Source organism: Tamandua tetradactyla, chromosome 5 (assembly GCF_023851605.1).
Source record: "Tamandua tetradactyla isolate mTamTet1 chromosome 5, mTamTet1.pri, whole genome shotgun sequence".
Taxonomy (NCBI): Eukaryota; Metazoa; Chordata; class Mammalia; order Pilosa; family Myrmecophagidae; genus Tamandua; species Tamandua tetradactyla.
In genome coordinates, this window is record NC_135331.1 from 43,123,646 (window position 1) to 43,138,201 (window position 14,556).

At 38.1% G+C, this 14,556-nt stretch overlaps 1 protein-coding gene and 1 pseudogene across 5 annotated transcripts in view; both read left to right on the forward strand.

Annotated features, from left to right (window-relative positions):
• RNF13 (ring finger protein 13) overlaps positions 1-14,556 on the forward strand; it is a 259,826-nt gene that overhangs the window by 179,528 nt on the left and 65,742 nt on the right. The gene's annotated exons all lie outside the window — the stretch shown is intronic.
• On the forward strand, positions 77-11,669 carry LOC143682158 (forkhead box protein N3 pseudogene; annotated as a pseudogene).

The window sequence follows — 14,556 nt, forward strand, 5'->3', positions numbered from 1 at the left end:
AAGATCATAATAGTAGTTGCCTCCAAGGGTTTGGAGAGTGTTAATAATTTACTGGGAAGGGTATGAGGAAATTTTGATGGAGGAGGGTGAGTTCGTGTATTTGTCTTAACTCACCAAATTGTTCACTTGAATTTTATGCATTTCATTATATGTAAATTTTACCTCAAAAGAAAAAAAAGAATTATAAACTCTAAGTAATGATATGCATACTGATGTATTGAGGGGAAGAGTACTGATTTATGCTACTTTTTTAAAAAATTTACTTCATATTATCAAACCAAAACAACGTACAAACATGAACATTCTTAAAATACAAACATTCCGTGTATGGTGTACAGTGAATGGCTCACAATATCATCACATAGTAGTATATTCATCACCATGATCATTTTGTAGAGCATTTGCATTACTCCAGAAAAGGAAATAAAAAGAAAAAACTCACACATACCATATCCCTTTCCCCTCCCTCTCATTGACCACTAGTATTTCCATCTGCTCAGATTTTAACCTGTGTTCCCCCTATTTTTTTTCTATACCCCTTACCAATCCCTTTCATTGTTCACTAGTATTTCAATCTATTCAATTTATTTTAACATTTGTTCCCCCTATTATTTATTTTGAATCATTTTTTACTCATCCATCAATATCATAGATAAAAGGAATATCAGATACAAGGTTTTCATAATCACATAGTCACATTGTGACATTATACATTCATCTTCAAGAAACATGGCTACTGGAACACAACTCTACAGTTTCAGGCACTTCCCTCTAGCCTCTCTAATACACTTTAAACTAAAAAGGGGATATCTATGTAATGCGTAATAATAACCTCCAGAATAACCTCTTGACACTATTTTAAATCGCTTAGCCACTGACACTTTATTTTGTCTCATTTCTCTCTTCCCCCTTTTGGTCAAGAAGGTTTTTGCAATCCCTTGATGCTAACTCTCAGCTCATTCTAGGATTTCTGTCCCATATTGCCAGGAAGGGTCACACCTGGGAGTCATCTCCCATGTAGAGAGGGGAAGGATGATGAGTTTGCTTGCCATGTTGGCTGAGAGACAGAGATAGGCCACATCTGAGCAACAAAAGAGGTTCTCTGGGGGTGACTCTTAGACCTAATTTTAAGTAGGCTTAGTCTGTCCTTTTCAGGGATAAGTTTCTTATGAACAAACCCCAAGATTGAGGGCTCATCTAGTGATTTGGCCATCCCCACTGCTTGCGAGAATAACAGGAATTCTTCAAATGTGGAAGTTGAATTTTCCCCCTTTCTTGCCATTCCTCCAAGGGGACTTTATGCTACTTATTTTGATATGCATTGTGAAAAAAAAAAAAAAAAAGAAGAGAAAAGATACATTGAGTAGTTAGAGGGATGGATAGATATGTAATTTTTAAAAAAGAATAGTAAAATGTTAATTATAGAATCTAGGTAGGAGAAATATAGCTGTTTATTATAAAATTCTTTTAACTCATCTATAATTTTCATATTGTAGTATAAAATAGAATAATATGAGGATTTAAAGTTGAGGTGGCACATTGTTACTCCAAATCAGTGATTGCCAAAGACTCTGAGTTGTTCTAACAGGTCAAAACTGCTTTCATCATAATACTCAAACTTTATTTGCCTTTGTCATTCTCATTCTCTCCGTAGAATACCTCTCTTAAAAGAATACATGTCGGGCAGGCCACTGTGGCTCAGCAGGCAAGAATGCTTGCTTGTGATGCCAGAGGACCCGGGTTTGGTTCCTGGTGCCTGCTGAACAAAAAAAAAAAAAAAAGAAATACATGTCGTTTCTCATATCTGCTTCTGCATTCAGTCTGTTTGATACTGGGCACTGAATAGCATCTAGATACATGTACTCTATTGAGAGAGATAGTGAAAGACATTTGCAAAGATACAAAATAGTCCCACTAATTTCACTCGGTTTTTTATTTTTCATGAAAAATATTTATGTTAACATGTTTATTATTCCATTGAATTTATAGATTAAATTCCAACTTTAAAAGGTTCAGTCTTCCCATGATGCGATGGTATTTTTTCCCATTTATTTCCATCTTTCATATCCTTAAGTTTAATAATTTCTTCTATAATGGTTTTGCATGTCTTTTGTTATATTTTTTCTGTATGTATGGCTTTTGTTGCTACTGTGAAGGGGATTTTGAAATTATATTTCTAAATGGCTGTTACTAGGATATGAGAACATTGTTGATTTTTAAAAAACAAGCTTGTAATTTTTGAATGTTAGATTTACCAAAAAGTTGTAAAGGAGGTAGCTCCTGTATAACCTTCATCCAGTATCCTCTATTGGTCACTTCTTATTTTTCCATGGTACATTTTAAAAAATATATTTTTTTATTGAGAAATCTTTACATGGATGCTCCATACATGGTGTGCACTCAGTGGCTCACAGTATCTTCACATAGCTCTATCTTCATCACCATGATCATTTTTATAACATTTTGCATCACTCCAGAAAAAGAAATAAGAAAAATACTTATATATCCCATATCCCTTACCCCTCCCTCTTATTAACCTCTAGTATTTCAATCTACCCAATTTATTTTACCCCTTATCCCCCCTATTATTTATTATCCTTTTTTTTTTCTTACTTATCTTTCCATACCCTGGATAAAAGGAGCATCAGACACAAGGTTTTCATAAGCACATAGTTATATTGTAAAAGCTGTACCATTACACAATTGTTTTCAAGAATCTAGGCTACTGGAAGGAACACAGCTCAGCAGTTTCAGATACTTTCCTCCAGCTACTCCAATATACCATAAACTAAAAATGGATATCTATATAATAGATGAATCTGTTTGAAATCTCTCAGCCATTGAAACTTTATTTTGTCTCATTTCTCTCTCCCCTCTTTTGGTCAAGAAGGGTTTCTCAATCCCATTATGCTGGGTCCTGGCTCATCCCGGAATTCTGTCCCACACTACCACATTTACACCCCTAGGAGTCATGTCCCACATAGGTGAGAAGGCATTGAGTTCTCCTGCGGAGTTGATTTAGAGAGAGGCCACATCTAGCAACAAAAGAGTTTTTGTGGGGGTGACTCTTAATGCATAATTATCAGTAGGCTTAGCTTTTCCTTTGCAGGAATAAGTTTCATCGGGGCGAACACCAAGATCAAGGGCTCAGCCTATTGATTTGGTTGCAAGAGTAATCAGGAATACCCTAGATGGGGAAGTTGAATATTTCCTCCTTTCTCCTCAGACCACAAAAGGGACTTTGCAAATACTTTTTTATTCTCTGCCCAAATTACTCCGGGATATATCGGGGCGTCATATTAACTTGGACAAACCAATAAGATCTCACACCCTATTCAAGATTCCGTGTTTTTATGGTGTTCAAATAAACTGGCCATACAAATTAAATTAGGTAATGCGCTACCCAAAATACAAATTTTGGTTTCACACAGAAGTTGAAGTTTTAAAATATGGGCGATATCATCCTTTACCCTGTATTCTGGTTTACCTTAGTCCAATGCAGATCAGCTTCATTCATATCTATAGTTGAAGTCTTATCCCCTTTTCAACTTTTTAAATAGTTTCTGTCATGGGGTAACCCTGACTTTCATAGCTTCAGAGCTCTAACTCTGTGTCTTAGGTGTCACAAAAATACCTGAAGTTTCTGGGAAAAACCAGGTTATATACAAGCAGCTCAGTATCTCAGAATTTAGAAATAACAGTTACAACTCTTGAATATGTGTGACTGCTGTAAGAGTTTATAATCTAGGGCCCTTTACAGTAGGCCCCAGACATAACCCATGCTCTGGACTTCATTTCCCTGAGTTTGTATGTTACAGTTAGTCCATATTAGTGGGGCATGATAATTTTGTCTTTTTGTTTCTGACATTTCATTCACCATGCAGCCCTTCATTCACCTAGTTGCATGCCTCACAGCTTCATTCCTACTTGAGGCCACTCAGTTGTCCGTTGTGTATGTACCACCATTCCTCCTTCCTTCCTTAAGCTGTTGTATCCCTAGGTTACCTCCATCCTTTGTAGATCATGAACACTGCCACCATGAACACCAGTAAGCAAATATCCATTCATGTCCCCGCACTCTCTTCTTCCAGGTATATGTTGAGCGACAGGGTTGCAAGATCGTATGGCAGCCCCACATCAGCCTCCTGTGGAACCAGCACACTGCCCTCTGCAGGGGCCGCACCTCTCAGTTTCCCTACCAACAGTGAATACATACATCTCTTTCTCTGCATGTTCTCTAGCACTTGTTTTCTCTCAGTTCATTTTTAAACAGTTTTATTCACACATCATACAATGCAACCTATGTAAATAGCCATGCCTTTACCACCATAATCTATATGAAGATATTTCCTTTTCTTATGCAAAGAATCCTTACCCCTCCCCCGTGCCCTGTCTTGTTGACATTTAGTTTTAGCATAATGCCTTTGTTACATTCAGTGGAAACATATTACTCTATTACTGTTGACTATAAACCGTAGAGTGCATTGATTACAGTTTTTCCTGTATACTGCCCATTTTCTATGCCTTGCAATGTTAACATTCATTTGTTCTCCTTCATGCAAAAATGTTTTTATATTTGTACATTTTATTACCATCATTGTCCACTCAAGGCAGTCCTAAGTTGTACCATCTCAGTCTTTATCCTTTATCTTTCATTTTGGTTTCATACGTGCCCCCAGCCCTTTTCCCTCAATCATACTCATATTCACCTTTTTTGTACTTACTTTATCGTGCTACAATCAGGTTGTATTGTGCTATCCATTTCTGAATTTTTACAATCAGTCCTATTGTGCAATCTGTTTTCCTTCAGCATATGGTACATTTTTGAAAACTAAGAAATTGTTATAACTATTAACTAATCTCTAGACTTTATTTGGCTTTCTCCACTTTTTCCATTAATATACTCTTTCTCCTCCAGGATAGCATATTGCATTTAGTTGTCATGTCTTTCCAGTTTCCTCTTGTCTATGACAGTTTCTTTGTTTTACTGAATTTTTTATGACCTTGACAATCTTGAGTACAAGATTGAATACAAACTATGTATTTTGTCGAATAACCCTTTTCTAATTTTCATCTCATGGTTTGACCAAGTTATGGGTTTTTCAAAAGTGTACCACAGAATTGAAATGTCATTCTTGTTATATCATCTCAGGGATAGATGATATCTATATGATATCACTGATGATGTTAACCTTCATTCCTGGTTAAGGGGTTTGCCAGGTTTCTCTAGTATATAGGTACTATTTTTCTCTTTCCTTTTTTTTTTTTCCTTTTGATCTGAGTCTTTAAGTATAGCCCATCCAAAATATGGGGAGGAGCAAGAATTCAGTTCCATCAACTGGAGGAGTGAGTATCTACATATAATTACATATATTTGGAATTCTCTGAGGAAGATTTGACTCTTCCATGTATTTATTTATTCAGTAATTTATGTATAGTAGTATGTACTCATTTATTTGTTTTATATTTTGTATTATAATCCAGTTACATGTTATTTATTTTTGTTGTTTAAATTGTTCCAATCTTGGCCGTTGGGGCCTCTTTCAGGTTCGATCCTGCATCTCTTTGATTTGCCCGCATCCTTTTGTTTTTAAACATTCCTTTAATATCCGCTACTATAAAGCACTCTAGGCGCATCTTGTATTTTTCCTGCCCTAGTTTTAAAACAGAAATTTCTTTTAAGATCCTTGGTTTTCTTTATCTGAGAGTTGTATTTAGAAACCAGGATTTGGACACTGGATAATTTGGTTTTTATATATTAATCTCACATTCAAAAATTTGCTGAATTGTCCTATTGCATTCATTTGTTGAGTCTCCTCGGCTTTCATTGTAGAAGCATGGAAGTATAGGAAATTAGAAAACCAAACAACAAACAGAATGCTGTTGGCAAAGGATGTGTAGCAGTAAATACCCTTAAAGCAATAAATGCTACTGACTAAAAACTTAGAACATAAGTCATTGCATGGTAAAATATTAGAAGCTTTCCCTTGAAAGTTAGAGAAAAGTAAAAGATCCCTATTATTATGCCTCATGTTTAACATTATGCTCTAAAGTACAAGGAAAAGAAAAATGTGTAACAATTGGAAATAAAGCCAGATTTTTATCTGGCTTTTTTTCTAATAATAAATGGGTACTAAGTTTTGTCTTTTCTTCTGTTTATTGAGATGACCATCACTTTGTCTCTCTTTTCTTCCATTTTTAAAATTATTATTAGATAAATTGTAGGTTTACAGAGCAGTAATGCATAATATACAGGGTTACCACACACCACACCAGCACCAATATCCTGCATTAGTATGGACTGATTGTTACAATTTGATGTTAGAACATTTTTACAAGTGTACTACTGTTAATTAAAGCCCATGGTTTAGCTTACGGTTCACTGTGTAGTATAGTTCCATGGATTTGTTTAAAAATTTTATTCTGTTATATGTACAATCTAACATTTCCCCCTTTTAATCATATTCAGATATTTATTTGTTCTAGTTCGTTAGCTGCCAGAATGCAATATACCAGAAACGGAATGGCTTTTAAAAAGGGGAATTTAATAAGTGCTAGTTTATAGTTCTAAGGCCGAAAAAATGTTCCAGTTAAAACAAGTCTATAGAAATGTCCAGTCAAAGGCATCCAGGGAGAGATACCTTGGTTCAAGAAGGCCGATGAGGTTCAGGGTTTCTCTCTCATGTGGGAAGGCACATGGTGAACACAGTCAGGGTTCCTCTCTCATCTGGAAGGGCACATGGCGAACATGGCGTCATCTGCTAGCTTTCTCTCCTGGCTTCCTGTTTCATGGAGCTCCCTGGGAGGCATTTTCCTTCTTCATCTCCAAAGGTCGCTGGCTGGTGAACTCTGCTTCTTGTAGCTATGTTGTTCTGCTCTGCTCTCTCTGAATCTCTTACTCTCCAAAATGTTTCCTCTTTTATAGGACTCCAGAAACTTATCAAGATCCACCCAAATGGGTGGAGACATGTCGTCACCTAATCCAGTTTAACAACCACTCTGGAGTAAATCACATCTCCAGGAAGGTGATCTGATTACAGTTTCAAATTGAATTGGGGTTATTCTTCCTTTATGAAATGGGATTTAGATCATCACATAATGGAATATACTACCATTCCCACAATCCATTAGCAAAGCATTTCCATCATTCCACACAGGAACCCCATGTTAAGCCTCAACTTCCCATTTCCTACCCTTACCATGTGCCCTGGTAATCAGTATTCTAGAGTATGACTCTATGAGTTTGCTTATCCTACTTTTTCAAAACAGTGAGATTGTATAATATTTATCCTTTGTGTCAGTTATTTACTCAACATGAAGTCTTTAGGGTTCACACATTTTGTCACATATATCAGGACTTCCTTTTCACAGCTAAATAATATTCCATTGTATGTACATACCACATTTTATTTATCCATTCATTGGTTGATGGACATTTGGGTTGCTTCTACCTTTCGACGATTGCGAATAATGCCGCTATGAACATGAGTGTGCAAATATCTGTTTGAGTTCCTGCTTTCAATTATTTTGGGTCTATAAGTAATAGTCAAATTACAGGGTCATGTGGTAATTCTATACTTAGCTTTCTGAGGAACTGCCATACTCTCATCAACAGCAGCTTTGCCATTTAATATTGCCACCAGCAATGAATGAGTGTTTCTATTTCTCTGCATCCTCTCCAACAGTTGTTATTTTCTATTTGTTTAATAGCAGCCATTCTACTGGTTGTGAAATGGCATCTCACTCTGGTTTTGATTTGCATTTCCCTGATGGCTAATAATGTTGAGCATCATTTCATCTGCTTTCTTGCCATTTGTACATCTTCTTTGGAGATCCTTCTACTCTAGTGTTTTGCCCATTTTTAAATTGAGTGTTCTTTTTGTTGTTAAGTTACAGGGTTTTTAAAAACATATTCTGGATATTAATTCTTTACTGGATAGTGGTTTAGAAATATTTTCTCCCCTTACATAGGTGCTGGTTTTACTTTCATGATAAAGTGCTTTGAGGCAAAAAAGTTTTTAATTTTGACGAGGTCCTGTTTATCTATTTTTTCTTTTGTTGCTTGTGCTTTGGATATGAAATCTAAGAAACTATTACCTAACAAAGAGTCCTGGAAATACTTCCCTATGCTTTCTTTTAGGAGTTTGATACTTCTAGCTCTTATATTTGGGTCATTGATCCATTTTGCATTGATTTTTTTTATATGGTGTGATGTAGGGGGTCCTCTTTTTCTTTTTTTTGAAAATGCAGATCCAGTTCTCCCAGCAGCATTTGTTGAAGAGATTATTCTCTCACAAATGAATGGTCTTTGCCTCCTTGTCAAATCTCAGTTGGCCATAAGTGTGAGGATTGATTTCTGAGTTTACGGTTCTATTCTTCTGGTCTATATGTCTGTCCTTTTGCCAGTACCATGCTGTTTTTATTACTGTGGCTGTGTAATAAGTTTTAAGATCAGAAAGTATGAGTCTTCCAACTTCATTCTTCTTTTTCAAGGTGACTTTAGCTATTTGAGACCCCTTGCCATTTCATATCAGTTAGGTGATTGGCTTTTCCATTTCTGCAGAGAAGGTTATTGGATTTTGATTGAGATTGCATTTTGGGTAGTATTGACATATTAATGATATTTAGTCTTCCAATCTGTGAACATAGAATGTCTTTCCAATTATGTAGGCCTCTTTGATTTCTTTTAGCACTTGTTTCGCAGTTTTTTGGACACAAGTTCTTTAAATACTTGGTTAGATTTATTCCTGTATATTAGATTCCTTTAGTTGCTACTGTGAGTGGAATTTTTTTCTAGATTTCTTTTTCTAATTGTTTATTGCTTGGTATAGAAACATTACTGATTATTGTACATTGTTCTTGTACCCCACCATTGCTGAATTCATTGATAAGCACTACGAGCTTTGTTGTGGGTATTTCAGGCTTTTCTGTACATAAGAATATATTGGATGCACCGCAGTGGAGGCAAGTGGGAGGTGGGATGCAGCGGGGAGAGCAGTGAGCTGGCCAGAGGATATTACAGGTACCATGCCACACTGTGACCCTCGCGTACCTTTGGCCCACCACCGCCCAGCTGCCAGTTGCCCCAGGCTCACTACCCACCACTTGTGAGTCCTCAGCAGAGCCTCAGAGCGATGCCTGCTGAGCACATGTGAAAGTTTGTCTGCTCTCCTAAAGGGCAGCTATGCCCGCTTCGGCCAAGAGCCTTCATGTAAGTGGGTCAAATCATGCCTCCCAGTAAGAAGCCAGAAAGCTCAGGAATTAGTGTTTCCAGTGAAATGAGTCAGTGTTACAAGGGCAGCAGTTTCCCCAAGGTTCTTTAGGAAGACAATGACCTTGACATTTTTCTGCCTGACATCAGATTAGAAGAGGGTACCATAGGAGATGAAGAGCTGACCAACCTGAAAATAAGAACTTGCTGAAGAGCTTTGGGCTGTGGGTCCTCAGGAGTGTCAGCCCTGTCCAGGATCTAAATGATGACACTCCACCTCATCCCCCGCCCACTCAAACATGCCCTGTGATACCAGGAAGAACCCCAACTGTAACCCCCCCTACTCTTTTAGCTACCTAATATTTATGGCCATCAAGGACTCCCCAACGAAGTGCCTGCCTGTAAAAAACAACCTGGATCTTAGAACATTTTCCGTATTTTACAAAGGCACCTACTTGGTGGGAAAACTCCGTAAGATATAATTTGTCATTGAGTAAGTATTTTAAGAAAGTGGACAGTGGAGGAAGGAGCCAGCGTATTGGGAAAGGGTTATTATGGTACATAGACCCAGAATATAGACAAAATCTAATTCAGGCTTTGAAAAAGATACCTTATCACCTATACTCACGTGTGTTCAACACACCTCCTACGTCTCCTCAGGCATATCAAAGCACATCAGGTCCACCTATCTGGCCAGACAGCACCTTCTTCAAGAGAAATGGGGCCCTTCTGTAAGTTCCTCTGAGAGTGATAAAAAAAATGGAGCCCATATTCTGAGCTGAGGGATGGTTTCTCAGCATCCAGCCATTGTCAATCAGTCCGTTAGAATTATAGCAGTTTTGAGGAGCAGCCACTCAGGTTGCTGCTGCAGACTGAGAGTGAGTCCTCGTGTGGCTCCCCAGTGGTCAGAAGTGACACCAAGGAAGACCACAACTACAACAGTGCCAAGTCCTTGGCCTCCTGGAGTGCCTCCCACACCAACAACTCAGTCTTTTACCCCTCCTCTTCCTCTAACTCCTTCTTCTCCCCTTCATCCTCTGCTTCCTCCTTGGCTGAGGCCACTATGAGTTTGCCCCAAAGGTGTCCCAACAGGATGTGAGCGCAGCTTTCTGAGACACGAAAAGCAGGCAGAGGAGAACGACAGGAGGTGCAGCCAGAGAGAGCTCAAGGATATGCTAGGTGACAGCGGGTACGCGTTCTAGCACAGGAATGGCACCACCTGGTCAAGGCCAGGAAGGTCCCCAGTGACATGCTGCCCCTTCAAAAGAGACTCATGGAAAAGCCATGGGAGAATGAAGATGAGGAGGTGAAGGAGGCAGTAGGGTCCTTCCTGCATTTAGCCAGTATCTCCTTGTTTGAATAACATCACCTGTCAGACGTCTAAGAGGCAGAAAGGAGCCCGCAAAAAATTAAAAGAACAAGTACCATTCTTGATATTCTCACACGCAGTGGGGACAACCAAAGCAATAGGCTGAGCCCCTGATCTTGGAGTTTGTTCATATGAAACAACCCTGCAAAGGATAGGCTAAGCCTACTTAAAATTAGGCCTAAGAATCATCCCCAAGAGAACCTCTTTTGTTGCTCAAATGTGGCTCCTCTCTCTCAGCCAACACGACAAGGAAACTCACTGCTCTCCTCCTCTCTACATGGGGCATGACTCCCAGGGGTGTGGACCCTTCCTGGCAACGTGGGACAGAAATCCTAGAATGAGCTGGGACTCAGCATCAAGGGATTGAGAAAACCTTCTCGACCGAAAGGGAGAAGAGAGAAATGAGAAAAAATAAAGTGTCAGTGGCTGAGAGATTCCAAACAGAGTTGAGAGGTTGTCCTGGAGGTTATTCTTATGCATTAAATAGGTAATCACCTTTTTAGTTAAGGCATTAACAGAGAGACTGGAGGGAACTGCCTGAAAATGTAGAACTGTGTTCCAGTAGTCGTGTTTCTTGAAGATGATTGTATAAAGACATAGCTTTCGCAATGTGACTGTGTGATTATGAAAACCTTGTGTCTTATGCTTTTTTCTACCTTATGGACAGATGAGTAAAACGTGTGAATTAAAAATAAATACTAGGGGGAACAAATGTTAAAATAAATTTAGTAGATTGAAATGCTGGTGATCAATGAAAGGAAGGGGTAAGGGGTATGGTATGTATGATTTTTTTTTTCTGTTTTCTTTTTATTTCTTACTCTGAATTGATGCAAATGTTCTAAGAAATTATGATGATGAATATACAACTATGTGTTGAAAAAAAGACAGTGAAGGATGTAATACTTAAGAGACTTTATGTGCTAATTGATGTAGAATTCATTTGTAAAATAAATGTTCCATATCTTGAAAAAAAAAGAACAAGTCACCAATTTGTTTTGAACTTACAGCCATTTGGTTTCGGCATGTCAGGAGGTTTCTAATGATTTTGTGGCAATATCAGCAATTTCTTTTCCTTTTTCGGTTTGGTTTTCTTTCTTTCTGTTTTTTTTTTTAATTTGCCCCCTCTTTTGTTTCAGACCTTAAGAATTTTATTTTAAAAGGGGATTGAAGCCATAGAACGCATATTGACATTCAGTTTTTTAGCAAAAACTTTTCATTATCTGGAGACAAACTGAGAAAGGAGGTACCACTGATTCTTCCTCCAGCTTGTCAGAAATGTATGGCTGAGTTCACAGGGATGTCAGTGTCACCGCCACGGAAACATGCTTGTGGCACCTAGAAGGCACTGCAGAAGCAATCTCCGTTAAGGTCCAGCCCTTGGGTTTGAAGTCAGGACGTCTGTCCAGTTGGATTCACTGAGGGCATGTGGATAAAGTAATTGAGGAGAAGGATCATGCCCCTCATCCCCCACGGGCAGACCCAAAGTGCGGCACTGCCCTCAAATTGGGCCAGGGAAACCTTTGGCTTGTTTTTGCAGGGCAAAAAAAAAGGTAGGGGTATGGGGTTCTCTTAGTCACAAAGCCCGGAATCATCTCCCAAAGTGAACACTGGACTGTTTATATACATTAGGTGCCAGTAGAATAAGAAGAGCTGAGAACATTGTTTAGTTCTACTACTATTTATTGAATTTTGTTTTCTATTATATTAAGATGTTCCCCAAACCATAAATAAGCCTAACAGTTGGTTCTGCAAACACAAATACAGGAGACTGAAAGAGAGGGAAAAACTGATGCAGAAAAGTGTTCTTAACTGCCTGAGTGAAAAACAGTCAAGACCAAGAAAGTACAGTAGCTGTTAAGGAAGGGAAGAATAGTACAGATCTTTTTCTGTTTATCAAAACATATTTGATCCAAGTGAAAAAACAAAAAGCTACAGAACCTACCATTAGTATTATGGTATATTTTTAAAAGATGAAAGGCAGATTGATGGACCAAAAAAAAAAGTAAAATATGAAAGAAAAAGAAAAGAGAAACACACAACTCCTTTACTCCCCTCAAAGTGCAGTTTGCAATTACTATCAGTCAGGATTCATCTTTGCAAAAAATCAGTGATTTCTACATTCAGCCGGTATAGCCAGCAAAAATTTCTGATCCGCAATGCATGGATTTCTTTGAGAAAAAAAAGAAAAAAAAATCACAAAAACACAGAATTTTTTATTCAGAAATAACAAATTTCTTGTAAGGTAAATAATGTGTTTAGCATGAAGCATTAATTATTTTCATGTAAGTATAGAAAATAGAGAAAAGGCTATGCCTCTAATTTTTAAGCCTTTAAGGCCTAAATGTTCTTTTTGTTTTCTATTCTTTTTTTCCCCTTTTATTTTTCTTTCTTTTTTTTTTCAATGTTTATTTATTTATTTATTTATTTATTTATTTATTTATTTATTTATTTTGGTTTGCTTTCTGGTTATTTTGTTTTGGTTTTTTGAAGCAGATGTTTAGAGTTAACCTTCTTTGGGGACAAATTCTGACTATTAGGGTACTTACTCTGCAATATAAAAATATCTTCTTGCTCTGGTAGGGCTTGGATGGTTGAACTCTGTACTGTCTTGTCTGTACTTCAGCCCTGTGCTGGTTTGAAAGGATGTATGGACCCTAGAAAAGCCATGTTTTGATCTAAATCCCATTTTGTAAAGGCAGAATAATCCCTATTTGATACTGTATGTTTGAGTCTCTAGATCATCTCCCTGGAGCTGAAACCCAATTAAGAGTGGTTGTTAAGCTGGATTAGGGAAAATGTGTCTCCACCCATTTGGGCGCATCTTGATTAGTTTCTGGAGTCCTATAAAAGAGGGAACATTTTGGAGAATGAAAAAGATTTGGAGAGAGCAGAGAATGCTGTAGCACCACGAAGCAGAGTCCACCAGCCAGTGACCTTTGGAGATGAAGAAGGAAAATGCCTTCCGGGAGCTTCATGAAACAGGAAGCCAGGAGAGAAAGCTACCAGATGACGCCGTGTTCATCATGAGCCAAGAGAGAAACCCTGACCATGTTCACCATGTGTGTTCTCACTTGAGAGAGAAACCCTGAACTTCATCAGCCTTCTTGAACCAAGGTATCTTTCCCTGGATGCCTTAGATTGGACATTTCTATAGAGTTGTTTTAACTGGGACATTTTCTCGGCCTTAGAACTGTAAACTACCATCTTATTAAATTCCCCTTTTTAAAAGCCATTCTGTTTCTAGTATATTGCATTCCAGCAGCTAGCAAACTAGAACAAGCCCGCCAACCCCTTTGATTCTCTGTTTTTAACATGTTTGTCCTTTCTGTTTGTCTGTACGTGTTTAACGGGATGTAATGATTTGAGGGCAAACTTAGTAGTGTGTGTATGTTAGAATCAAGAGAATGATGGTATGCCTACTTGAGAAAATAATTTTATATTTTGGTTCTAGGAAAAAGGCAGTGAACAATTATTCACATTCACTAGTAGAAGGGGAAACACACTAATGGGCCGTATTGGATAAGGGTATAGGATAGAGTATAGGTGAAGGAGGAATTGAGGCAGGTGTTGGAAAGGCCAGCCCCATGTTTTTCTGTGACAACAGCAGTTTTGCAGGAAGAAAGAGGGGCTGGCCATCTCTGCCATGTCAAGGAACTTGGGATCATGAGAGCTGAATCCAGACAACCAGACAATGCCATGCAGACCAGAAACTACTGTTATCTTTGTCTAAAAAAAAGGGGGGGGGGGCACCACGGTGGCTCAGTGGCAGAGTTCTTGCTTGCCATACCAGAGATCTGGGTTCGATTCCCGGTACCTGCCCATGCTAAAAAAAAAAAAAACAAAAAAAGTTTCTTAGAGATCCAAAAGGAAATCTCTAAAAGAATATGGTATTTCATCCAAATGGAGGGAAATTTTAAATGACAACTGAAAACACCACCACTGTGGCTCAGGATATGATGATGTGGAGGGGAAGGGA